This window comes from Microcaecilia unicolor, chromosome 8 (genome assembly GCF_901765095.1).
Source record: "Microcaecilia unicolor chromosome 8, aMicUni1.1, whole genome shotgun sequence".
NCBI classification, from domain to species: Eukaryota; Metazoa; Chordata; class Amphibia; order Gymnophiona; family Siphonopidae; genus Microcaecilia; species Microcaecilia unicolor.
The window spans coordinates 81,795,039-81,819,894 of NC_044038.1; the positions used below are offsets into that span (position 1 = coordinate 81,795,039).

The following is a 24,856-nucleotide window of genomic DNA, read 5'->3' on the forward strand; positions in this document are numbered from 1 at the left end:
CTCCCAGATATCTGTACTGTTTATATTCTGGTTGCATTTCAGATTCAAGTTTAGTCTTCGTGCGGCTGTAGGGCAGCTTTGTACCCCTCCCGCTTCGGCGGTGTTAGGGTCAGTCAGCTCCTCCCGCGGTTGCGGTTGCAGGATAAGCCAGATCCCCCCGCATCGGCGGGTGTGGTGTCCCTCCCCCTCTCCGCGGGGATGAGCTGGACGGATTCCCCTCCCCCACTTGTGTGGGGATGAGCTGGGTTAATTCCCCTCCCCCGTTTCGGCGGTGGTGAGCTGGGCAGAGTGTCCCTTTGTGGGTGTAATTCTCTAAGTGCTGAGTCCTGCGGATGGAGCTTGGATATCGACATACTGAGGAGTTTCCGGCAGCACATGACCACATATAGGGAGGCAAAAGGATTGCTCTCTATCTCCACCTGCTGGTAGATGGACACAACCCACCAGTCTATGGATTGATCAGCTATGATTAATGGAAAGAAAATTATCAGGTATGATACATAATTTTACCATATTTCACTCTTTTATTAGTATTCTTAAACACACAGAGGGGAATTTTTGATATGATGTCCAAGTTTGATTTTGGACATTATGCTAAAAAATTTCCAAAAATCAAGTGGTGAACGTAATGATTTTTGAAAATCTCCATTTTCTAGATGTTTTTTTTTTGTGCTCAGTAAATCTATCTTTAGGTACCATTTTCGAAACAAAAAGTCCATGGGGGAAAATGCACAAAATAAGTCATTGGGATGTCTGGAGGCTACGTTTCTTAGTAGAGTAGCCACACAAACATCCCAGCAGAGCAGTGGGACAGCCTAGGGGGCACTGCAGTGGACTTCACATTAGAAGGTCCCAGGTATTCATCTCACCGTAACCCCCTTATATTATATGGTGAGCCTTCCAAGAATAGCAAAAAAATGTACTGTATCCAACTGTACACCACTACAGTAGCCCTTAAGTGTGCAGGTGTCATTTCTTTGTAGGTACAGTAGGTTTTAGTGGATTTTGGAGGGTTCATACTTTCCACCTCAAGTGTAACAGTTAGACTGGGATATGGGCCTGGGTCCCCTTCCCTACAGTCCACTGCACTGAACACTAGGCTACTCCAGGGACCTGCTTGCTGCTCTAAGGGTAAAGCAAAGATACTTACCTGTAGCAGGTATTCTCCGAGGACAACAGGTTGATTATTCTCACAACTGGGTCGATGTCCGCGTTGCCCTAGGATTCGGCATTTGCTATAGCAAAAAGGAAAAAAACTTTGCCAGAGCCTTCTGGCGCATACACAGACTGACTTCTCTCCCCCCCCCCCCCCCCCCCCCCCCGCGTGAGCGCGTACCTCAGTTAAGTCCAGAAGCATAAACAAATAACTCCAAGGGGAGGTGGGCAGAATTGTGAGAATAATCAGCCTGCTGTCCTCGGAGAATACCTGATACAGGTAAGTATATTCGCTTTCTTCAAGGACAAGCAGGCTGAGTTGTTCTCACAACTGGGGTATCCCTAGCATCCTGGCTCACCCAAAACAATAAACATAGGTTAATGGGGCCTCGCAACGGCGAGGACATAACGTAGCTTAACCTGGAACTGTATGCAACTAGCTGAGAGTGCAGCCTGCAACAGAACAAAATGGGCCTAGGGGGGTGGAGTTGGATTCTAAACCCCAAACAGATTCTGCAGCACCAACTGCCCAAACTGACTGTCGCGTTAGGTATCCTGCTTAAGGCAATGTGAATGTGTGGACTGAAGACCAGGTTGCAGCCTTGCAAACCTCTTCAATGGAGGCTGACTTTAAGTGAGCCACCGACGCAGCCATGGCTCTGACATTTTGAGCCGTGACATGGCCCTCCAGATTCAGTCCAGCTTGGGCATAAGTGAAAGATGCAATTTTCTAGCCAACTGGAGATTGTGCGTTTTCCGATGGCGACTCCCCTCCTGTTGGGATCAAAAGCCACAAACAACTGGGCGGTCTGTCTGAAGGACTTCGTCCGTTCCACATAAAAGGCCAATGCTCTCTTGCAGTCCAAGGTGTGCAAGCTGCTTTCGCCAAGGTGGGCATGAGGACGGGGAAAAATTGTTGGCAAGACAATTGACTGGTTCAGATGGAACTCCGACACCATGTTCGGCAGGACTTAGGGTGAGTGCGGAGAACTACTCTGTTGTGATGAAACTTAGTATAAGGTGCATCCACTACTAGGGCCTGAAGCTCACTGACCCTACGAGCTGAAGTAACAGCCACCAAGAAAATGACCTTCCAGGTCAAGTACTTCAGATGGCACGAATTCAGTGGCTCAAAAGGAGCTTTCATCAGCTGGGTGAGAATGACTTTGAGATCCCATGACACTGGTGGAGCTGTGACAGGGGTCTTTGACAAAAGCATACCTCTCATGAAGCGAACAACTAAAGGCTGTCTAGAGATAGGCTTACCCTCTACACGCTGATGATAAGCACTGATTGCACTAAGGTGAACCCTTACTTAGTTGGTCAATTAGACCAGACTCTGATAAGTGTAGAAGGTATTCAAGCAGGGTGTGGGTAGGACAAGAAAAGGAATCTATGGCCTTGCTGTCACACCAGACGGCAAACCTCCTCCATTTAAAAGAGTAACACTTCTTTGTGGAATCTTTCCTGGAAGCAAGCAAGACTCTGGAGACACCCTCTAAAAGACCCAAGCAGGCGAATTCTAAGTTCTCAACATCCAGGCCATGACAGCCAGAGACTGGAGGTTGGGATGTAGAAGCGACCCCTGGTTCTGAGTATTGAGGGTTGGAAAACACTCCAATCTCCACGGTTTCTCAGAGAACAACTCCAGAAGAAGAGGGAACCAAATCTGACGCAGCCAGAAGGGCGCAATCAAGATCATGGTTTCATGGTCTTGCTTGATTTTCAGCAAAGTCTTATCTACTAGAGGTATGGGAGGATACGCATACAGAAGGCCTGTTCCCCAATGTAGGAGAAAGGCATCTGACGCTAGTCTGTCGTGGGCCTGAAGCCTGGAACAGAACTGAGAGACTTTGTGATTGATTTGAGTGGCAAAAAGATCCACCGAGGGGGTGCCCCACGCTCGGAAGATTTTGCGGGCTATGCCCATATTCAGCGACCATTCGTGAGGTTGCATTACCCTGCTCAGTCCGTCGGCCAGATTGTTGTTTACACCTGCCAGATAAGTGACTTGGAGAAACATACTGTGACAGTGCACCCAAATCCACATTTGGACACCTTCTTGACACAGTGGGCGAGATCCGGTGCCCCCCTGCTTATTGACATAGTACATTGCAACCTGATTGTTTGAATTAAGATAATTTGGTTGGACAGCCGATCTCTGAAGGCCTTTAGAGCGTTCCAGATCACTCAAAGCTCCAGTAGGTTGATCTGAAAACCAGTTTCCTGAAAGGACCAAGCTCCCGGAGTGTGAAGCCCATCTACATGAGCTCCCCACCTCAGGAGAGATGCATCCGTCGTCAGCACTTTTTGCGGCTGAGGAGTTTGGAATGGATGTCCCATAATCAAATTGGTTTGAATAGTCCACCCTCAAAGAGAGTTCTGGAAGTCGGTGGACAATTGGATGACATCTTCTAGATTCCCTGCAGCTTGATACCACTGGGAAGCTAGGGTCCATTGAGCGGATCTCCTATGTAGACATGCCATGGGTGTTACATGAACTGTGGAGGCCATGTGCCCTAAGAGTCTCAACATCTGCTGAGCTGTGACCTGCTGAGATGCTCGAACAGTGGACACCAGGGACAGACAGTTGTCTGCCCGTACCTCAGGGAGATAAGCCCAAGCTGTCTTCGTGTTTAGCAATGCTCCTATGAACTCCAATTTCTGAACAGGAGAGAAGTGGGACTTTGTGTAATTTATTACGAACCCTAGTAGTTCCAACACCTGAATAGTCATCTGTATGGACTCTCGAGCATCGTCCGCCGAGGTGCTCTTCACCAGCCAGTCGTCGAGATAAGAGAACACATGAACTCCCAGTCTGCGTAGCAATGCTGCGACTACTGCTAGGCATTTTGTGAATACTTTAGGCACAGACGCCAGGACAAATGGCAGTACGCGGTACTGAAAGTGCTGCGTTCCCAGCCGAAATTGAAGATACTTCCTGTGAGCTGAGAGTATCGGAATGTGCTTGTAGCATTCTTTAAGTCTAGAGAGCATAGCCAATCGTTCTTCTGAATCATGGGAAGAAGGGTGCCTAGGGAAACCATCCTGAACTTTTCCTGTACCAGGAATTTGTTCAGGGCCCTTAGGTGTAGAATGGGATGCATTCTTCCTGTTTTCTTTTGCACAAGGAAATACCTGGAAGAGAATCCCAGCTCTTTCTCCCCTGGTGGAACGGGTTCGACCGTGTGGGCCTTTAGAAGGGCAGAGAGTTCCTCTGCAAGTGCCTGCCTGTGCTGGGAGCTGTATGAATGAGCTCCTGGTGGGCAATTTGGAGGTCTGGATTCCAGATTGAGTGTGTATCCTAACCAGACCTGGTCGACCAGGTCTTTCACCTTCTCTCCGAAAAGGTTCCCCCCCCTCCCCCCCCCGGCAAGGTACATCTGCCATCCTCTGCTGGACTGAATGGTTCAGGTCAGAGACATGCAGCCATGAGAGTCTGTGCATCGCTATATCTTGAGCAGAGATTCTGGATGCCACATCAAAAGTGTTATAAGACCCCCTTGCCAGGAATTTACAACACGCCTTCTGCTGCCTGACCACCTGGTGAAAACGCTCGGCTTGCTCCAGAGGGAGGGCATCGACCAAGGTAGACAGCTGCCTCACCGAATTCCACAAGTGAATGTTTGTGAAGAGCTGGTAAGACTGGATATGGGCAGCGAGCATAGCGGCCTGATACGTCTTCCTCCCCAAAGAATCCAAGGTCATAGCTTGTCTGCCTAGGGGCGCCAAGGCATAGTCTCTAGTACTCTTGGCTCTCTTGAGGGTGGAGTCCACCACCATGGAGTTGTGGGGTAGCTGAGACCTCATCAAACCAGGTTCACCGTGGATCCGATACTGGGAATCAGTTTTCTTAGGGATCATGGGAGCAACAGAGGGAACAACCAGTTTTGCATAAGGACTTCCCGGAGTGCCTTATGCAAAGGAGCAGTTACTGCCTCCTTAGGTGGAGAGGTGTAGTCCAGGACCTCGAGCATCTCAGCCCTGGGCTCATCCTCTACTTCCATAGGGAATGGAATGGCCTCAGCCATTTCCCTTACAAATGAAAAGGAGAAGCTCTCAGGAGTAGACAGTCTCCTTTCAGGTGGAGGGGAAGGTTCAGAGGGAATCCCAAAAGACTCATTGGAGGAAAAGTACCTGGGATCGTCCTCTAACTCCCTCGAGGGCTCCTCCTCAGTATCAGAAAGCACTTCTCCAAGGGAGCTCCGAGACTGAGCCTGCCTCAACGCCGAGGATCAACATCCTCGATGGTGATGTCGAGGGGCTGATGCCTGCATGGACTGCGGTGAAGCTTCCTCTACCAACATCGATGGGGAGTTGACCTGGGTGGCAGCCTACACCGGAGCTGCAAGCGGCACCGAGATTGGAGACCTCACCGCAGGTGAAGGGCCAGACGCAGCTGCTGAAGGTGGCACAGCAGGCGCAAGCACCCTCGACGTCGAAGCAGACTGGCGCAGCAGTCGTTCCAGAAGCTCTGGAAGTAAGGTCTGGATGTGCTCGTCGAGAGCCGCCATCAGAGAAGGTTGGGGGGGTGGGGTGGCCAGTGGAGCAGTCGGTGGCAGAATTGGCTGAGGCTCCAGATCAGGAACTGGACTACTAAGAGGTTGACACATTGGCACCTCCTGTATGGAGGGTGAGCGGTTCTCCCGGCGCCAATGCTTCTTGAGTGCCAAATCCTTCAACGTCCTGAAACTCCTGGCACCGTGTTTCGAGGGAGAACGGTCACGATGCTTCTTAGTCTTCGCTTAATGCATGTCACAGAGGCTTCTTGGTGCCGACGAGGATGACGTCGAATCCTCACGTCTCCTCGGGGTCGGGTCCGACGATGGATGGTCCCGGGGGGGGCCTGTACAGCAGGAGACCTCGAGATAGGTGGAGACAAACTCGATGCCTTACTGCTCCCAACGTTTTTTTCCTTTTTGCTATAGCAAATGCCGATTCCCGGGCTGACGCGGATGTTGACCCAGTTGTGAGAACAACTCAGCCTGCTTGTCCTCGGAGAATGCCCATTATATTTGCTGCCTAGTATATACTGTAACTTTCATCTCTTAGGGGGGTGGAAGGGGATCAGTGACCACTGGGGGATTAAGGGGGGAGGTGTCATGCCTTTATACCTACAATGGTCATCTGGTCAGTTTGAACACCTTTTTAGCACTTAGTCATTATTGAAACAGGTCTAGACAAAAATGTCTTATTTTTTGGCCTGGACATTTTGCCAATGTTCCATTATCTCAGAAAACCGTCCAAATTGTAAGCCCATCCTAGACCCGCCCAAAACATGCCTCCTTGTAATTTAGATGAACTGAAGAGAAAAATGTTCCAAATATGAGTTTTGAAAATCGCATAGACGTTTATCCAAGGAAATTACCCATCTGCCACTTTATGCCGTGTTTTGGATGTTTTTCTGTTTCAAAAACGAGCCCCACACTGTCCCTTATGTCTTTTAATAATTGTATTATTTTATTGCTCTTGAATCAATTATATTGGCATTGGCAGTAGTCAGCCTACAAAGGTATAGGCTGATTTACACCTTTCTTTCCAGGTGTTCTCTATAGAATTCCATGGACAAAGCCAACATGGATTTAGTCAAGGAAAATCTTGCCTCAATCTGCTACTTTTCTTTGAAGGGGCAAATAAAAATGTGGATAAAAGTGAGCCAGTTGATATTGTGTATCTGGATTTTTAGAAGTCATTTCACAAATTACCTCATGAATGACTCTGGAGGAAATTAGAAAGTCATGGGATGGGAGGCAGTGTCCTATTGTGGATTAAGACCTGGCTAAAAGATAGAAAACAGACAGCAGATGTCATGAAACGCCTAGCACCTACCTGGGGCTAACCCTGCAGCCACCTGGAGGGTCTATCCATTACTGCTCAGATCCGCCTGCACCTGGGCATATGCTGTATACCAGGGGAGTAGCCAGACCTCGGCGGGAGAGGGGCCAGAGCCCGAGGTGTGGGGGGGGGCATTGTTTAGCCACCTCCCCCTGCCGCCGCCCCCCTCGCTGCCACCGCCCCCCGCCACTTTGGACCCCACCTCCGCAACCGCAACCCCCCCCGCCACTTTGTATTGCAACTGCAACCCCCCCCCCCCCACCGCCACCCCCCTGCCCCGCCACTGTATCAGGTACCTTGTTTGCTGGCGGGGGTCCTCAATCCCCGCCAGCCGAAGAGTCTTCTTCAGCGCCAGTCGACTCCGGCGCCTTCATTGTGGGATCATCTGTTTCTGACGCCTTACGTCCTGCACGGGGCTACATGCATGGTGCAGGAGGTAAGCGTCAGAAACAGATAATCCCACAACGAAGGCACTGGAGTCGACCGGCGCTGAAGAAAACTCTTCGGCTGGCGGGGTTTGGGGACCCCTGCCAGCAAACAAGGTACCTGATGCGGCGGCGGGGCGGGGTGCGATGGCGGGGGGGAGGGGTTAAATGTAGAGGGGGCCAGGGCGTAATCTGTGGGGGGCCAAGCCCCCATGGCCCCATGTAGCTACGCCCCTGCTGTATACTGACACCCTCCTCACACCAACTGGGTCCCGCTTTCCTCCGGGCGAGTCTCCCACTCTCAAGTTATTCCCCAGTGATTTCTAGGTTACTGGGGCCACACACCCAGGGGTCCCACTGTTCCTAGAAAGCACCCACAGTCCAAAACGCAAACCACCAGGATTCCTAGTCAGTCCAGGACAGTAGAGCCAATAACTAACAGGTTTATTGTCACACTAGTAAAAAAGGCCCGTTTCTGATAGAAATGAAACGGGCGCTAGCAAGGTTTTCCTCGCAGTTGCATCTTGGCCTCCTGCCTCCCTCCCTGTCATGTGAATTCCAGGCCCCCCTTCCTGTCCTCGGAGTTCCATGCTCCCCTCTCCTCGGAGTTCCAGCTCTCCCTCCCTCGGTCTCTGTCATCTGAGTTGCAGGCCCCTGTCTGTGTCCTCCGAGTTCCAGGCCCCCCTGCTTCCCACTCTGAGTTCAAGGCCCACCCCCTGGTCACTGCCTCCCTCGCTCTCCTCCTTTACACGCCCGCGCCTCCCTCCCTCTCTGTGTCAGTCGCAGGCTGACCTGCGTTGGCCGTTCCCTGCACCTCTGTCTTTGGAGTTCCACACCCTTGCGCGTCCATCCCTCTCTCTTCTCGGAGTTCCAGGCCCCTTCCCGAGTTCCATGCCCCCTACCTCCCTCCCTCACTGTCCTCCATGTTCCAGGCCCCCTCCCCTTCGAGTTCCAGGACTGGCCCTCCCCTTCGAGTTCCAGGACCCCCCTCCCGTTCCAGGACCCCCCTCCCTCCCCTGCCCTCCGAGTTCCAAGCAGCCCCTGTCCGAGTTCCACACCCCTGCGCCTCCCTCCCTCTCTCTGTTTGCCCTCCGAGTGGAAGCAGGACGTGTGTGGCTGCCCTTCCCCTTCGTAAGTGCTGGCTGTTATTTAAAACGTCTTACCTTGTGGTCCACCGACAACAGTGAAGTCCTGTAGGCACGGCACAGCGCTTCAGACTGCCTTCGCTTCTGTTTCAGCTCTGCCTTTGGTCCCGCCCTCATTTCCTATTTGCAGAATGGCGGGACCAGAGGCAGAGCTGAAAGAGAAGCGAAGGCAGTGTGAAGCGCTGTGCCATGCCTGCTGAACTTCACTGTTGCCGGCAGACCAGGAGGTAAGAAGTTTTAAATAACAGCCGGCACTTATGAAGGGGAGGGGCAGCCCTTCCACTTGGAGGGCACAGAGAGGGAGGGAGGCATGGGGCGGTGGAACTCGGAGGAGAGGGGGGCGTGGAACTTGGACGGGAGTGGAAGGAGGGAGGGAGGTAGGGGGGCATGGAACTCGGAGGGGAGGGGGGGCGATTCTGTACTGACTTCCGCCGGCTGGTGCTGGCTTCCCTTCCCAGGTCGTCGCACTCCAAGGGGACAGAGAGAGAGAGACCTCCGGTGGCTGGTGCTGGCTTCCCTTCCCTCTCACTTCCCATTGGTCTGCCCTATGATGTCATCCCCAGGGCGGACCAATGGGAAGTGTGTTACGAACCCAGGCATCCAGACGGAGGTGCAAATTATTATATAGGATTAGAACAGTGAACCATGTAAAACAGATGGAAAAGCACAATAAACCAATAACAGGTAAATCAAACAACTATCTAACATCTCAAGAAAGATATAGTGGAATTGGAAAAGGTGCAGCGAAGGGCGACTAAAATGATAGCGGGGATGGGACGACTTCCCTATGAAGAAAGACTAAGGAGGCTAGGGCTTTTCAGCTTGGAGAAGAGATGGCTGAGGGGAGACATGATAGAGGTATATAAAATAATGAGTGGAGTGGAACAGATGGATGTGAAGCGTCTGTTCACACTTTCCAAAAATACTAGGACGAGGGGGCATGCGATGAAACTACAGTGTAGTAAATTTAAAACAAATCGGAGAAAATTTTTCTTCACCCAACGTGTAATTGGAGGAGTGGCCTAGTGGTTAGGGTGGTGGACTTTGGTCCTGGGGAACTGAGGAACTGAGTTCAATTCCCAGCACAGGCAGCTCCTTGTGACTCTGGGCAAGTCACTTAACCCTCCATTGCCCACCGCATTGAGCCTGCCATGAGTGGGAAAGCGCGGGGTACAAATGTAACTAAAATAAAAATATAATTAAACTCTAGAATTCGTTGCCGGAGAACTTGGTGAAGGCGGTTAGCTAGGCAGAGTTTTAAAAGGGGTTAGACGGTTTCCTAAAGGACAAGTCCATAAACTGCTACTAAATGGACTTGGGAAAAATCCACAATTCCAGGAATAACATGTATAGAATGTTTGTACATTTGGGAAGCTTGCCAGGTGCCCTTGACCTGGATTGGCCGCTGTCGTGGACAGGATGCTGGGCTCGATGGACCCTTGGTCTTTTCCCAGTGTGGCATTACTTATGTACTTATGTAACACTTGTTCACTACCTGAATAGTGAGTGGGGAGCTTCAGGAAATTTAACTGCTCACAATCTGAACAGGGCCTCAGGTCACAGATGTTTATCTCTGTGCTCCCTAGCTGAGACTAAAGATTACGTCACAGCTTTAGGTGGGAAGAAAAAACTGTCATTACTGGTACAGCTTTACCAAAAAAAACCCAAAAAACAGTTGCCTTCTGCTGACCAAACAAGGGAAATGCACAGCGAGCAAATATGTCATATTTTCACATAAGAAGTTACAGACATAAATGCCCTGTTTCGTCACAGTAGGGTTAAATGGTCAATATTCTCAAGGGTTCCCCAGGGGTCTGTGCTGGGACTGCTGCTTTTTAACATGTCTTAGTTTATTTTAAGTGTTTTATACAAAACAAACAAAAATATTCATCATAAAACACTGAGAGAACCACATGAGGTTAGAATGAACTGGAATATGAAAATATCATCTAATATGAGATGTGAGTGGGAGGCAAAATAATATAGTAATAACGTATACTCACAGATAAACATGAGTTTAAGAGTTTGTGAGACACATAATATTGAAGAAAGAGATAATAAATGGTTAATCTAGAAATGATTTCAAATGCCATTTCTTATTAAATTTTTGTAGTCTATGCAGTCACTTGGCAAGATAAGCTTCATATTTATATACCTGTAACAGCAGGTTCCACCATTTAATAGAGTCCGATCCAGAAAAGGAGACGCAATAGAGGTCCGTAGATCACAGCAATCTGTTCTTTGATCATATATAATAGATTCTGGATCTTTCCAATGTGAAACAATAATTTTGATGGCAATTGAAACAAAAGTAGAAAATAATGAGCTGTCCTCCTGTGAAGACAATCAATGACAAATCCTTTCAATTCAATAATCCTGTACTATAGTTGCAAATCTAAGTGAAATATTTTACATATTGTTTTCCAAACAGAGTTCCAATACTGTTGCACATATTTGCATTCATATAGTAAATGCCTAATATTTCCTAGTTCATTATTGCAGGACCAACAAAGTTTAGAGTATTCTGAGTTAATAAAGTAAGATTTTAATGGCGTTCAGTTAGCCCTGTGATGTATAAAAAATAAAGATTAATAGAGGAGAAGTGGGATATGTGAAAGTTATTTATTGTACCAAAAGTATTGCCATTCAACATCAGATATATAACAATTTAAATCTGATTCTCATGCTTTTAAGAGAGGAGTCATTATTTTATGGAGCTGTTTAAGAAGATTATAAAATGTCAAGAGTGTATGAACTGCAGCATGAAATTGTGTGCATATAGGTAAAATAGAAGGTATCTCATCCTTAAGATCTGCTATATGGATTCAAGTCAGTTTGGTTTGCCACCGAGACTACCTTTGACAGGGGGCAGAGAAAGTCAAGGAAACCAAGCCAGATTTGCGGGACCCACCTACTGCTTCTCTCTCACTGGAACTCAAAAAGAGCTACTTCATCTCAGGAACCTTCCCTTCCAGTAACTCAGACGCCAAACTTGGGGTCGTTGACCTTGCCTGTGGCCATTCCTCCAGCCACTTCTGTCCAAGGAGTACATCCAGGTCATCCAAGCATTGTAGGGAGTTGAGTAACCTCCAGTGTTCAGCATAACTTCATTCTCATCCACTGAGTGCTCCTCAGCTCCCTCTCTAGACTCTATTTTCACAGACTTGCTGTGGGCCAGATGAAAATCCATCGGCTCTGGACTGAGGACTTAGCAGCAGAAGGAATACGTTGAGCATCCTTCCTTTTCTTCCCCATTTCAATAGGATTGAGTTTGGTGCAGTACGTAACACAATTTAAAGATCCACAAGGAGCAGTATCGCATGCGTCTTAGCATCACACCATCTTGGTTACGCTCCCTATAATCAATTTTTATGTAGCTTGTAACTAAGCCCCTATGACATCCTATAGATTCAGATTATGTTTGTTTTTTGTTCACATTTCGGCAACTTGACCTTCAGGTTTCTCCTGGTAATTTTTTTCATGGTTTGAATAAATTCTGAGCTGAGTGTGTACTAATTATAATGTTCAACTTGTATACAATCATAGATATACAGCAAGGAAAATCTGGGGGTCTAGGTGATCAGGAGCCAAAGTTATCCTTTCAGAGGATTTACTGCAGTAAGGGCTTCTTTTACAAAGCAGGACTAGCAATTCCTTTGCAGTAAATGAGAGGAAGCCCACTCAGTTCCTACGAGCTGCTTCTCATTTACTATACAGGAATTCCTAGCATGGCTTTGTAAAAAAAAAGCCCTAAATGTGTTTGAAGCTGAAAAAAATGTCTCAAAATTATAATGCTTGCAACGCATAAATTAAAGTACATTTTCTGCCTGACAAGGTAATATTTCTGTTTCTTGAACAGTGTTTTAATTTTATTTCATGCAAATTTTCAACCAGTCTGGGAGGTCTGTAGAAGGTCAGCAAGCCAAGGTTTCAAGCCACATGGAACATGTGGAGTGGCATTTTAGAAACACGTCCCAACACATAATATAGACATTCAAGTCAGTTCATTACATATGGATGTCCATTTGTCATGTATTTTCGAACAGGATCTGTTCTACAATACCTGAGAAATCCATATGCTGGTGACATCCATTTTACAAAGTGAAACATCAAATTAGGAACATGGAAAACAAGGGCTATGGGTGTCTTTGTGGCAGCATAGGAATGCCCATGTTATAAAATGGCCACATAGAGGTCTGTGCAGAGCAGAGGGGTAGCCTATGGTTAGAGCAGTGGACACATGTACAAATCCTAAGTTTCTTCTTTGTGATTTTATTTTCTTTTTAAAATTGTGAGCCCTTCAGGGACAGAAAAATACCTGTTGTACCTGAATGTATAAGAAACTTGAATGTACAGTGCTTCAATAGCCTTCAGGCTTGCAGATCAAGGAGGTGAACATCTCAGTGGAGAGCTGCTCAATCAGAGCACCTTTCTGTAACCTGGATATGCCAAGTACCAGGTCTAAATAACAACATCTATTTTTTTGGGCATGGACGTCCCTTCCCTTTCTGTAATCAGAGTTGGGCATCTATATTTTGGCTGCTTCTTAGTCCTGCCCGAAAGACCACAACCCCTTGCTATATAAATATACTGCAGTATTGAATGTCCATACCCTGGCTTTATAAAATTGGGATTTAGACATCCATGCACTATGGATGTCTAAATTCTGGTTTTCAGACATCCAAAACACGAATAGAGCTTCTAAAATAAGGGCCTTACTGTAGTAAATTTTTTGGAGGCTACAAAAGGTCGGATAGTTTTGATCATTCATGAATAAAAGTAGATTGTCCACATTTCTTCTGAAAGAGGTAATTTTCATCTGCCCTGAACAATATTTTAGCATTATTTATCATGCAAACTTTTATGAAAATTCCACTTGGAAGTCTGGACCTCTAAACCTTCCCCATGCATATCTGGTTAAGATCCATCAACCCCCTTCTCCCACCCATGCATATCTGTATACAATGCACTTCAATGATTTTGAAGTGCAAAGATCACTATGGTCAAAGGGATCATGACCTGAAGCTGTCAGTTATCTTAGAGCTAAAGGTTTCTACTGCTTTTTTCTCCGAGGACAAGCAGGCTGTAATATTCTCACAAGTGGGTAGACGATCTGTGTCGCCCAGGAACCGGCATAATGGATAGCTGAAAAAAGTTCTAGAGCCTTGAGGAGCATGTGCCACACTCCACAGCTCATGCGCGGAACACCTTCCCACCCGCAGCATCCCCGCGCCTTTATTTCTTTCTTGTCTGCGAGAGGAAGCAGCTGCATTTTGTCGCTGCTCCCCACACGCCCAGGAAGAGCCTTTTGCTGCGTTTTTCATTGTTTTTTTTCTTTTTCGCTCTTTTTTTCTCTTTTTGCCTTACAATTAAAAAAAAAATTTCTTTCAATCCAGTATTTGTTTTAACTATTTTTTTCCCCCGCTTTAAGTTTCCTTTACTTTTGTCGCGGGCCCTCTTTAGGCCTGCTCGGTCTCCCATTTTTGTGCCCCCCTTTTTTGTTGGCACCATCGTGGCTTTTGATTTTGTCAAGGTCATTTTCCCTTCCATGTCATCGAAGACTCCCAGTGGCTTCAAGCATTGCTCCCGGTGTAACCGGACCATCTCGGGTACTGTACACATTCTTGGTGTGTTCAGTGCCTCGGGCCCGACCATAGCCCGGCAAATTATATCCTTTGCCTTTGTATGAAGGCAGATTTCCCAAGAGACTCAATGAAAAACTTTTTGGAGCTCGCTCCAGTTCTTCGACATCGGCATCAACATTGAGGTCATCAGCGTCAACATTGAAGGAGGCATTGGCATTGGGAGTCGAAGAGGGATGGCTGCTGAGAGGCCACGAGACACTGGGAGCAGTGAAGCATCGAGTGGGTCTCCACCTGCCTCGATGTCTCCTGCTATGCAGGCCCCCCGGGACTGGCCATCATCGGACCCGACCCTGAGGTGACGTGAGGATTTGACGTCCTCATCAGCACTGAGGAGTCTGGTTGAGGTGCATTGGGCGAAGGCCAAGAAGCACACGGTTCCAGGAGCTCCGAGGCGCCAAAGGACTCTGCACCTGAGTGTCGCGTGCTCGAGGACCTTGGCATACTGTCAGGCTTCTTCCCCGGGAGCACTGGGTTCGTGAGCCCATGGGCCACTACCGTGGAGCGGCAGTGGCAGGCAAGATCACCTCCAAGGTAGAGATGAGACAAAACTGGACCAGAACCCCGGACTGGAGTTCTACACCGGAACACTCGGAACTGGAACGCACCAGACGGGTGCGCACTGGGGTGGGGCCCGCTGGACTGGAACACACTGGAGGGCCCCACAGGACTGGGACATACAGGAGTGAAACCCGCTGGACTGGAACACACTGGACCTAGGCTTCACCTACGCTTGACCACCTTTCCCCGAGGGTTGAGCCCTCAGGTTCTGGCAGCCGGTAGGACTTACAGGAAAATCCGGAACTGGAACTTGCAAGCAGGAACAGCAGGAATGAAGATCCAGGAGTGCCCCCTGGCACCTAGGCGCAGGCAAGGCCGACAGGCAGGAACTGTCCGGGTTCTGGCAGTCGGCAGGTTTAAACACAATGACTAGTAAACTGTACCTAGGCTAATAGAAACGCTATACCCAGGCAAACCAGTCATACACAAGAAACATACACAGAGCACACTCAGGAGACTTGAAAGCTATACACCAGCTAACAACAAAGCTGTGCCCAAGCTAACAAGTCATGCACTGGAAACAAACACAGAGCACTAGCAAAGCTATACACGGGCTAACAAGCCACACGGTGCCTAAGCTGGCTAGTCTAAACAAACACAGAGCACTAGCAAAGCTATACACAGGCTAACAAGCCACACGGTGCCTAAGCTATCTAGTCAAACATAGAAACTCACACAGAGCAAACACTGAAACAGTGTACAGAGCACTCAATACACCAGGGCCCTAGATGAAATGCAAAGGCCAGGGCTGTAGTCTCTAAGTGATTAATAAAGCCCTTCCACACCAGAGGCACAGCTGCAGCAATCACCTTGCATCCAAACAGAGGCTTGACACACAGAGAAGTCAGCCCAGCGGGAGCCATCTTGGATACTGGCATAGAGGAGTCGGCGGCAGCCATCTTGGAAAAGGCATAGCCCACACAGGTGAGGTTCAGTAGGGCAATCAGCACACAGAGCCAGAGAGAAACTAAGACAGAGACAGACACTGACTCCCAGAAACAGGGTAAGTCTGAGGGTGGTCACGGCCACAGACGTAACAGTACCCCCTCCTCAAGACCCCCCTCTCGGTCTCCCTGAGGAGTTCAGGTGTCCAGGGGTAACTATGGTGAAACCTCCTGATGGGTCTCAAAAGCCAGACATAGATCACTGGACTGGAAGTCACAAGGAAGTTCAAAACTGGCAGACAAAAGTAGAACCTGTGACCAGGAGGCTCCTTCGAATCACCACGGGGCAACCTCAGAAACATGGATGCATCAAGAGGAACAAAATTCAAAAGTAACCCTTCCCAGAGGGAACCCACAATGTCCTGGACCTCTTGGCAATTCCGTGTAATGGCAAGAGCAAGGCTGAAGCCACTACCCCAGCTGACATCAGAAGCCGGGCTGGGGCCCGAAGTGGCATCCTAGTCTTGACAGGAACTAGAAGTCTGAATAGAAGCAGATCTGGAACTGGAACCTGGGTTGGCATCCAAAACGGAGCCAGGATTTGGACCCGGACTGGAATCAACCCCTTGACTGTAACTGGAACTGGATTCAGGAGCTTGACTGGAACTACAACTCGATCCAGACTCAGCATCTTGACTGGAACTCCAACTCGATCCAGACTCAGCACCTTGACTGGAACTGCAACACGATCCAGACTCAGCACCTTGACTGGAACTCCAACACGATCCAGACTCAGCACCTTGACTGGAACTCCAACTCGATCCAGACTCAGCATCTTGACTGGAACTGCAACTCGATCCAGACTCAGCATCTTGACTGGAACTACAACTCGATCCAGACTCAGCATCTTGACTGGAACTGCAACACGATCCAGACTCAGCATCTTGACTGGAACTGCAACACGATCCAGACTCAGCATCTTGACTGGAACTGCAACTCGATCCAGACTCAGCATCTTGCCTGGAACACCAACTCGATCCAGACTCAGCATCTTGCCTGGAACTGCAACTCGGTCCAGACTCAGCATCTTGCCTGGAACTGCAACTCGGTCCAGACTCAGCATCTTGACTGGAACTGCAACTCGATCCAGACTCAGCATCTTGACTGGAACTACAACTCGATCCAGACTCAGCATCTTGACTGGAACTGCAACTCGATCCAGACTCAGCATCTTGACTGGAACTGCAACTCGATCCAGACTCAGCATCTTGACTGGAACTCCAACTCGATCCAGACTCAGCATCTTGACTGGAACTGCAACCCGATCCAGACTCAGCATCTTGACTGGAACTGCAACCCGATCCAGACTCAGCATCTTGACTGCCACTGCTGTAACTCGGAGTGGACACAGCATCACGGCTGGCCTCAGTACTCGGTGTAGACTCAGCCCACAGCACGGACTCAGCATCTTGGCTGGGACTGGCACTTGATCCGGGACTACTAAGCCACCTTCTTTCAGCTTGGGCTTCAGGAGTATCCCGTAGGGTTGGCTCCGAGAGGAGTTGGAAGCGGTAAAAGAACAGCTTGGTAGAGGGATCAATAGCAGAAACTGGGTTTTCTTCAAACCCAAGCCAGGAGACACGCTTTCTCTCTGCGGCAGCTTCAGGGGTATCCTTCAAGGCTGGATCAGACAAAAGGGCAACCCGGTACTCCTGGAGCGTCATAAACGGATCCAGCTCAAAAATGGGGTTGGAACTGGGATCCAAACTGGTACTAGGAGACTCCGTAGACAGCGCCACTTGAACTGGACGCAGAGACTTAGCTTGACGTGCTGCTTGGACTGGAATCAGAGACTCGGTCAGAAGCACCCCTCGGACTGGACTCAGAGGCTTGAGTGGAAGCGCCACTTGAACTGGAGTCAGCGACTCGGTTAGGAGCGTCCCTTGGACTAGGCTCCGAGGCTTGAGTGGAAGAGCCCCTGGAACTGGCATCGGAGGCTCGGTCAGCAGCGTCCCTCGGACTGGACTCTGAAGCTTGGCTGAACGTGCTGCTCGGACTGGATTCAGAGGCTTGTCTGGGCGCTCTGCTTGAACGGGACTGGACCCCTGCTGGGCCCAGAGCATGGAATTCCCAAGACGTCTCCTCTCAGCGACAGCTTCAGGAGTATCCCACAAAGCTGGATTCAAGACAAGGCTGCGGCGATACTCTGAGAGCGTGATGAAAGGGTCCATATCTGAAACTGGGTTTTCAGTGATTCCAAGCCACCGGACACGTTTTCTCTCAGCTGCCGCTTCAGGGGTCTTCTTCAAAACAGGATGAGACAAAAGTTTCCCACGATACTGACGAAGAGTCATAGAAGGATCAAGCACAATGACGGAGCTGGACCCCAGCTGGGTCGGCTGGGTGGGGGTTCTTGCTGGGCTCATGGCCTTTGCATTCTGTTGCGTGCTCGAGGACCTTGGCATACTGTCAGGCTTCTTCCCCGGGAGCACTGGGTTCGTGAGCCCATGGGCCACTACCGTGGAGCGGCAGTGGCAGGCAAGATCACCTCCAAGGTAGAGATGAGACAAAACTGGACCGGAACCCCGGACTGGAGTTCTACACCGGAACACTCGGAACTGGAACGCACCAGACGGGTGCGCACTGGGGTGGGGCCCGCTGGACTGGAACACACTGGAGGGCCCCACAGGACTGGGACATACAGGAGTGAAACCCGCTGGACTGGAACACACTGGACCTAGGCTTCACCTACGCTTGACCACCTTTCCCCGAGGGTTGAGCCCTCAGGTTCTGGCAGCCGGTAGGACTTACAGGAAAACCCGGAACTGGAACTTGCAAGCAGGAACAGCAGGAATGAAGATCCAGGAGTGCCCCCTGGCACCTAGGCGCAGGCAAGGCCGACAGGCAGGAACTGTCCGGGTTCTGGCAGTCGGCAGGTTTAAACACAATGACTAGTAAACTGTACCTAGGCTAATAGAAACGCTATACCCAGGCAAACCAGTCATACACAAGAAACATACACAGAGCACACTCAGGAGACTTGAAAGCTATACACCAGCTAACAACAAAGCTGTGCCCAAGCTAACAAGTCATGCACTGGAAACAAACACAGAGCACTAGCAAAGCTATACACAGGCTAACAAGCCACACGGTGCCTAAGCTGGCTAGTCTAAACGAACACAGAGCACTAGCAAAGCTATACACAGGCTAACAAGCCACACGGTGCCTAAGCTGGCTAGTCTAAACAAACACAGAGCACTAGCATACACAGGCTAACAAGCCACACGGTGCCTAAGCTATCTAGTCAAACATAGAAACTCACACAGAGCAAACACTGAAACAGTGTACAGAGCACTCTATACACCAGGGCCCTAGATGAAATGCAAAGGCCAGGGCTGTAGTCTCTAAGTGATTAATAAAGCCCTTCCACACCAGAGGCACAGCTGCAGCAATCACCTTGCATCCAAACAGAGGCTTGACACACAGAGAAGTCAGCCCAGCGGGAGCCATCTTGGATACTGGCATAGAGGAGTCGGCGGCAGCCATCTTGGAAAAGGCATAGCCCACACAGGTGAGGTTCAGTAGGGCAATCAGCACACAGAGCCAGAGAGAAACTAAGACAGAGACAGACACAGAGACAAGCAGAAGCCAGCACAGCCACTGACTCCCAGAAACAGGGTAAGTGTGAGGGTGGTCACGGCCACAGACGTAACACTGAGAAGTGTCAACACATCTTTCTCCCAGCAGCCAAGATCCTGCTCCCACACCCCAAGTGGTTCAGCAACCTGATCCCTCACCGGCCTCTCAGCCTTTACCAATGGCGGCCCTCAATGAGCATATCTAGGCCCTGCTCCCAGAGCTCTTGGAGGGATTTATGCATCCATATGCATCAGCATTGGGGATGCCTGTGCCTGCCATGGCTTCCGCTGCGGCCCCGCCTGGCCCTCAGCCCATGGTGCGGCCTCCGGCACCGGCGCTGCTTGCAACTCTGGTGTCAATTGTCACCCAGGCCGCTTCTGCTTCGACGTCAGTGGAGGAAGCATCGCAGGAGTTGAGGCAGGAGCTGACTCCTCTACACCATCCTTGAGGACATGGGTCCTCCACGTTGAGGCGAGCTCGTTCTCAGACATCCCTGAGGTAAGTATTGTCCAATACTGAAGAAAAGCACTCATGGGAATCAGAAGAGGATCCCAGGTACTTTTCCTTTGATGAGTCCTATGGGATCCCTTCTGAGCCTTCCCCTCCACCGGAGAGGAGACTCTCTACCTGAGAATTTCTCCTTCACCTCCTTTGTATGGGAAATGGCGGAGGCCATTCCATTCCCCATAGAAGTGGAAGACGAGCCTAGGGCCAAGATGCTCGAAGGTCCTGGACTACACCTCTCCATCTAAGGAGGCAGTGACGGCTCCTCTCCACAAGGCATTCAAGGCAGTGCTCATACAGAACTAGGCATCCCCTCTGTCCCTGTGATCCCGAAGAAGATTGATACTCAATATCGGATCCACGGGGAACCTGGTGAAGTCTCAGTTACCCCACAACTCCATGGTGGTGGATGCCGCTCTCAAAAAAGCCAGGAGTAGTAGGGACTATGCCTCGGCTCCCCCAGGTAGAGAAGCTAGAACCCTGGACTCTTTTGGGAGAAAGCTGTATCAGGCCGCTATGTTCATTGCCCTTATTCAATCTTACCAGCTCTTCACGAACGTCTGCTTGCAGAACTCGATGAGGCAGCTGTCCAACTTGGCTGATGTGCTCCTGGAGGAGCAGGTTGAGCCTTTTCGCCAACTGGTCAAGCAGCAGAAGTCTTGTTGCAAGTTCTTGGCCAGGGGCCCTTAACGACACTTTTGACGTGGCGTCCAGAATCTCTGCCCAAGGTATAGCAGTGCACAGACTCTCCTGGCTGCGTGTTTCTGACCTGGATCTTGCCGGGGTGATAATCTTTTCGGAGAGAAGGTTGCTGATCAAATCAAAAAAACACACAGAGGCTATGTCTTCTCTCTCCCGCCAGACGTCTTCTACAACCACCTCCTCATCTAGGAGGTATTTTGGTGGATCATGGAGTGCTTCCTATTCCTACTCTAGGCATAGGTATGCTCCTGTGGCTTGCCACCCTTCTCAGGCTCAGCCCAAGCGTGCTCGTTCTCATCAACAGTGTGCTGCTCCCCAGCAAAAGCAAGCGACAAACGTTTGACTGGCTCCAGCAGAGCATACCGCAGTCAAAGTGTCCGTACTGGACGACTTGCCGGTTGGAGGAAGGTAAAAACTTTTCACCAAAGGTGGCCTCTTATAACCTCCAACCGGTGGGTTCTTCAGATTGCCCACCGAGAGCTCATTCATTCAGCTCTCAGTGTGCATGCCTCTTAAGACTTGTTGCTATAAGTCCTATATCCCGCCATACAACCTTGGCACACCAGTTCACACCGGGAGACTCTATTTCTCTGAAAGGTCCTGTATTGAATAAGAATGTTTACTCACAGTTAACTGCAGATCAGAGGTTCTGCCCCACCGGCACAGAGTCTCCGTGGTACTGAGATTAGCAGTAGCTCAGAGCTGGCACAATGGTGTACAATGCCCTTTTTCAGCAACCTTCAAGGTAAAACCTAAGTGCACTAACTAAGGGTAACACAAGAAAGGTTTCTGAACTGTCTTACAAGATGGCAACTACCTCATGACTAGAGGGAATAAAACAGGGGATGCTCTGACTCAGTAAGCAGGGGGGAAACCCACCAATGGGAACAGAGCTTACCAACTGGCAACAGCTTAACCAATCATTTAACAGTTCTAAACAGACAGGCAAGTGGAATCACATTGCCCTGTAACTACACCCACCATAATGCATTGCTGATGTGACTCTGCAGTGAGCATAACAGAAAAAGTGTCACACTCACCCCAGAGCCACATCACAACCAAGGAAAGGCTGTCAGAGGACAGAACACTCAGCACAAGCAGGTACTTGCAGAGGAACTCTCCGCCCTTCTAAAGGCCCATGCGGTCAAACCTGTTCCACCAGGGGAAGAAGGGCAGGGATTCTATTCCAGGTACTTCCTTGTGCAGAAAAAGACCGGGGGGGGGGGGGGGGGGATGCGTCCCATGCTAGGCCTAAGGAATCTGAACAAATTCCTAGTCCGAGAAAAGTTCAGGATGGTTCCCTAGGCACCCTTCTTCCCATGATTCAGGAAAACAATAGGCTATGCTCTCTGGACTTGAAGGATGCATATACACACATTACAATACTTCAGTTTTGGCTGGGAACAAATCACTTTCAGTACCGTGTGTTGCCTTTTGGCTTCACTTCAGCTCCCGGGGATTTTACGAAATGTCTAGTGGTAGTCGCAGCGTCGCTACGCAGGATAGAAGTGCATGTGTTCCCTTATCTCAACAATTGGCTGGTGAAGAGCATCTCGAAGGTGGGTGCTCAGGAGTCAATGCGGATGACTGTTCAGGTGCTGGAACTATTAGGGTTTGTAATAAACTACCCCAAGTCCCATCTCCATCCAGTTCAGCAATTGGAGTTCAAAGGAGCCCTGCTCGATACGAAAAATGTCTGAGCTTATCTCCCGGGGGTGCGTGCGGACAACCTTCTGTCCCTTGCATCCGAGATTTGAACATCACAGTGGGTCACTACTCGACAGGTGTTGAGACTGTTGGGCCACATGGCTTCCACGGTATATGTTACACCCATGTCTTTACATGCGGTCTACTCGATGGACCCTGGCTTCTCAGTGGTATCAAGCCACAGGAAGTCTGGAGGATGTCATCCGATTGTCCCTGGAACTGGTGCTTTCTCTCCAGTGGTGGATAATTTGGTCCAATTTGACCTTGGGGACTACCATTCCAAATTCCTTAGCCACAAAAAGTTCTGATGATGGATGCATCTCTCCTGGGGTGGGGAGCTCATATAGATGGGCTCCACACTCGAGGAGCTTGGTCTCTCCAGGAAACGAGTCTTCAGATCAATCTTCCGGAGCTCTGAGTGATCTGGAACACACTAAAAGCTTTCAGAGATCGGCTGTCCAACCAAATTATTCTAATTCAAACAGACAATCAGGTTGCAATGTATTACACCAAGCAGGGGGGCACCAGATCTCACCCCCTGTGTCAGGAAGCTGTCAAGATATGGCTTTGGGCACACCATCACGGCATGTTTCTCGAAGCCACTTATCTGGCAGACGTAAACACGGCCTGGCCAACAGACTGAGCAGGATAATGCTACCTCACGAGTGATCTCTGAGTATGGGCGTAGCCCAAAAGATCCGAGAGTGGGGCACCCCCTCGGTGGATCTTTTTGCCACTCAACTGAATCACAAGGTCCCTCAGTTCTGTTCCAGGCTTCAGGCCCACGACAGACTAGAGTCAGATGCCTTGCTTGTTCATTGGCGGACAGGCCTTCCGTACGCGTATCCTCCCATACCTCTACTGAGAAAGACTTTGCTGAAACTCAAGCAAGACCGCGGAATCATGATTCTGATCACACCCTACTGGCCGTGACAGATTTGGTTCCCTCTTCTTCTGGAATTGTCCTCCGAAGAACCGTGGAGATTGGAGTGTTTTCCAACCCTCATCACTCAGAACGAGGGGTCACTTCCACATCCCAACCTCCAGTCTCTGGTTCTCATGGCCTGGATGTTGAGAGCCTAGAATTCGTTTCCTTGGGTCTTTCGAAGGGTGTCTCCCGGGCCTTGCTGACTTCTAGGAAAGATTCCACTAAGAAGTGTTCTTTTAAATGGAGAGGAGGTTTGCCGTCTGGTGTGACAGCAAGGCCATAGACCTCCTTTCTTGTCCTACCCACACCCTGCTTGAATACCTTCTACACTTATCAGAGTCTGGTCTCAAGACCAACTCCATAAGGGTTCACCTTAGTGCAATCAGTGCTTATCATCAGCGTATAGAGGGTAAGCCTATCTCTAGACAGCCTTTAGTTGTTCGCTTCATGAGAGGTATGCTTTTGTCAAAGACCCCTGTCACAGCTCCACCAGTGTCATGGGATCTCAATGTCGTTCTCACCCAGCTAATGAAAGCTCCTTTGAGCCACTGAATTCCTTCCATCTGAAGTACTTGACCTGGAAGGTCATTTTCTTGGTGGCTGTTACTTCAGCTTGTAGAGTCAGTGAGCTTCAGGCCCTAGTAGTGGATGCACCTTATACTGTTTCATCACAACAGCGTAGTCCGCACTCATCCTAAGTTCTTACCAAAGGTAGTGTTGGAGTTCCATCTGAACCAGTTGTCGTCTTGCCAACATTTTCTCCCTGACCTCATTCCCACCCTGGTGAAAGCAGCTTGCACACCTTGGGCAAGAGAGCGTTGGCCTTTTACATGGAGCGGACAAAGCCCTTCAGACAGTCCGCTCAGTTGTTTGTTTCTTTTGGCCCCAACTGGAGGGGGGTTGCCATCGGTAAATGCACCATTTCCAATTGGCTAGTGGATTGCATTTCCTTCGCTTATGCCCAAGCTGGGCTGACTTTGGAGGGTCATGTCATGGCTCATGATGTCAGAGCCATGGCTGCATCAGTGGCTCACCTGAAGTCAGCCTCTATTGAAGAGATTTGTAAGGCTGCGACATGGTCTTCAGTCCACACATTCACATCTCACTACTCCCTTTAGCCGGATACCCAGCGCGACAGTCGGTTTGGGCAATCAGTGTTGCAGAATCTGTTTGGGATTTAGAATCCAACTCCACCCTTCTAGGCCCTTTTTGTTCTGTTCCATGCTACACTCTCATCTAGCTGTATATTGTTTTCAGGTTAATCTGCGGTACATCCTCGCTGTTGCGAGGTCCAATTGACCACTTTTTGTTATTTTGGGTGAGCCTATATGCTAGGGATTCCCCACGTGAGAATATTACAGCCTGCTTGTCCTCGGAGAAAACAAAGATACTTACCTGTAGCAGGTATTCTCCGAGGACAGCAGGCTTCATATTCTCACAATCCCTCCCACCTCCCCTTGGAGTTGTTTTCTTACTAGTTTTACTTCTTTTATACTGTTATATCTAACTAAAGGCGCGGGGACGCTGTGGTCAGGAAGGTGTTCCACGCATACATGGTGGAGCATGGAACGTGCTCCTCAAGGCTCTATATCTTTTTTTCAGCTATTATGCCGGTTCCTGGGCGATGCAGCTCATCTACCCACTTGTGAGAATATGGAGCCTGCTGTCCTCGGAGAATACCTGCTACAGGTAAGTATCTTTGCTTTATGGCAACAGTTCTATAGTCTTG

General features: G+C 49.5%; 1 protein-coding gene across 1 annotated transcript in view; it reads left to right on the forward strand.

The window, feature by feature from the left end:
• The window catches only part of LOC115476706 (sialic acid-binding Ig-like lectin 9), a 264,554-nt gene that overhangs the window by 44,461 nt on the left and 195,237 nt on the right, over positions 1–24,856 (forward strand). The gene's annotated exons all lie outside the window — the stretch shown is intronic.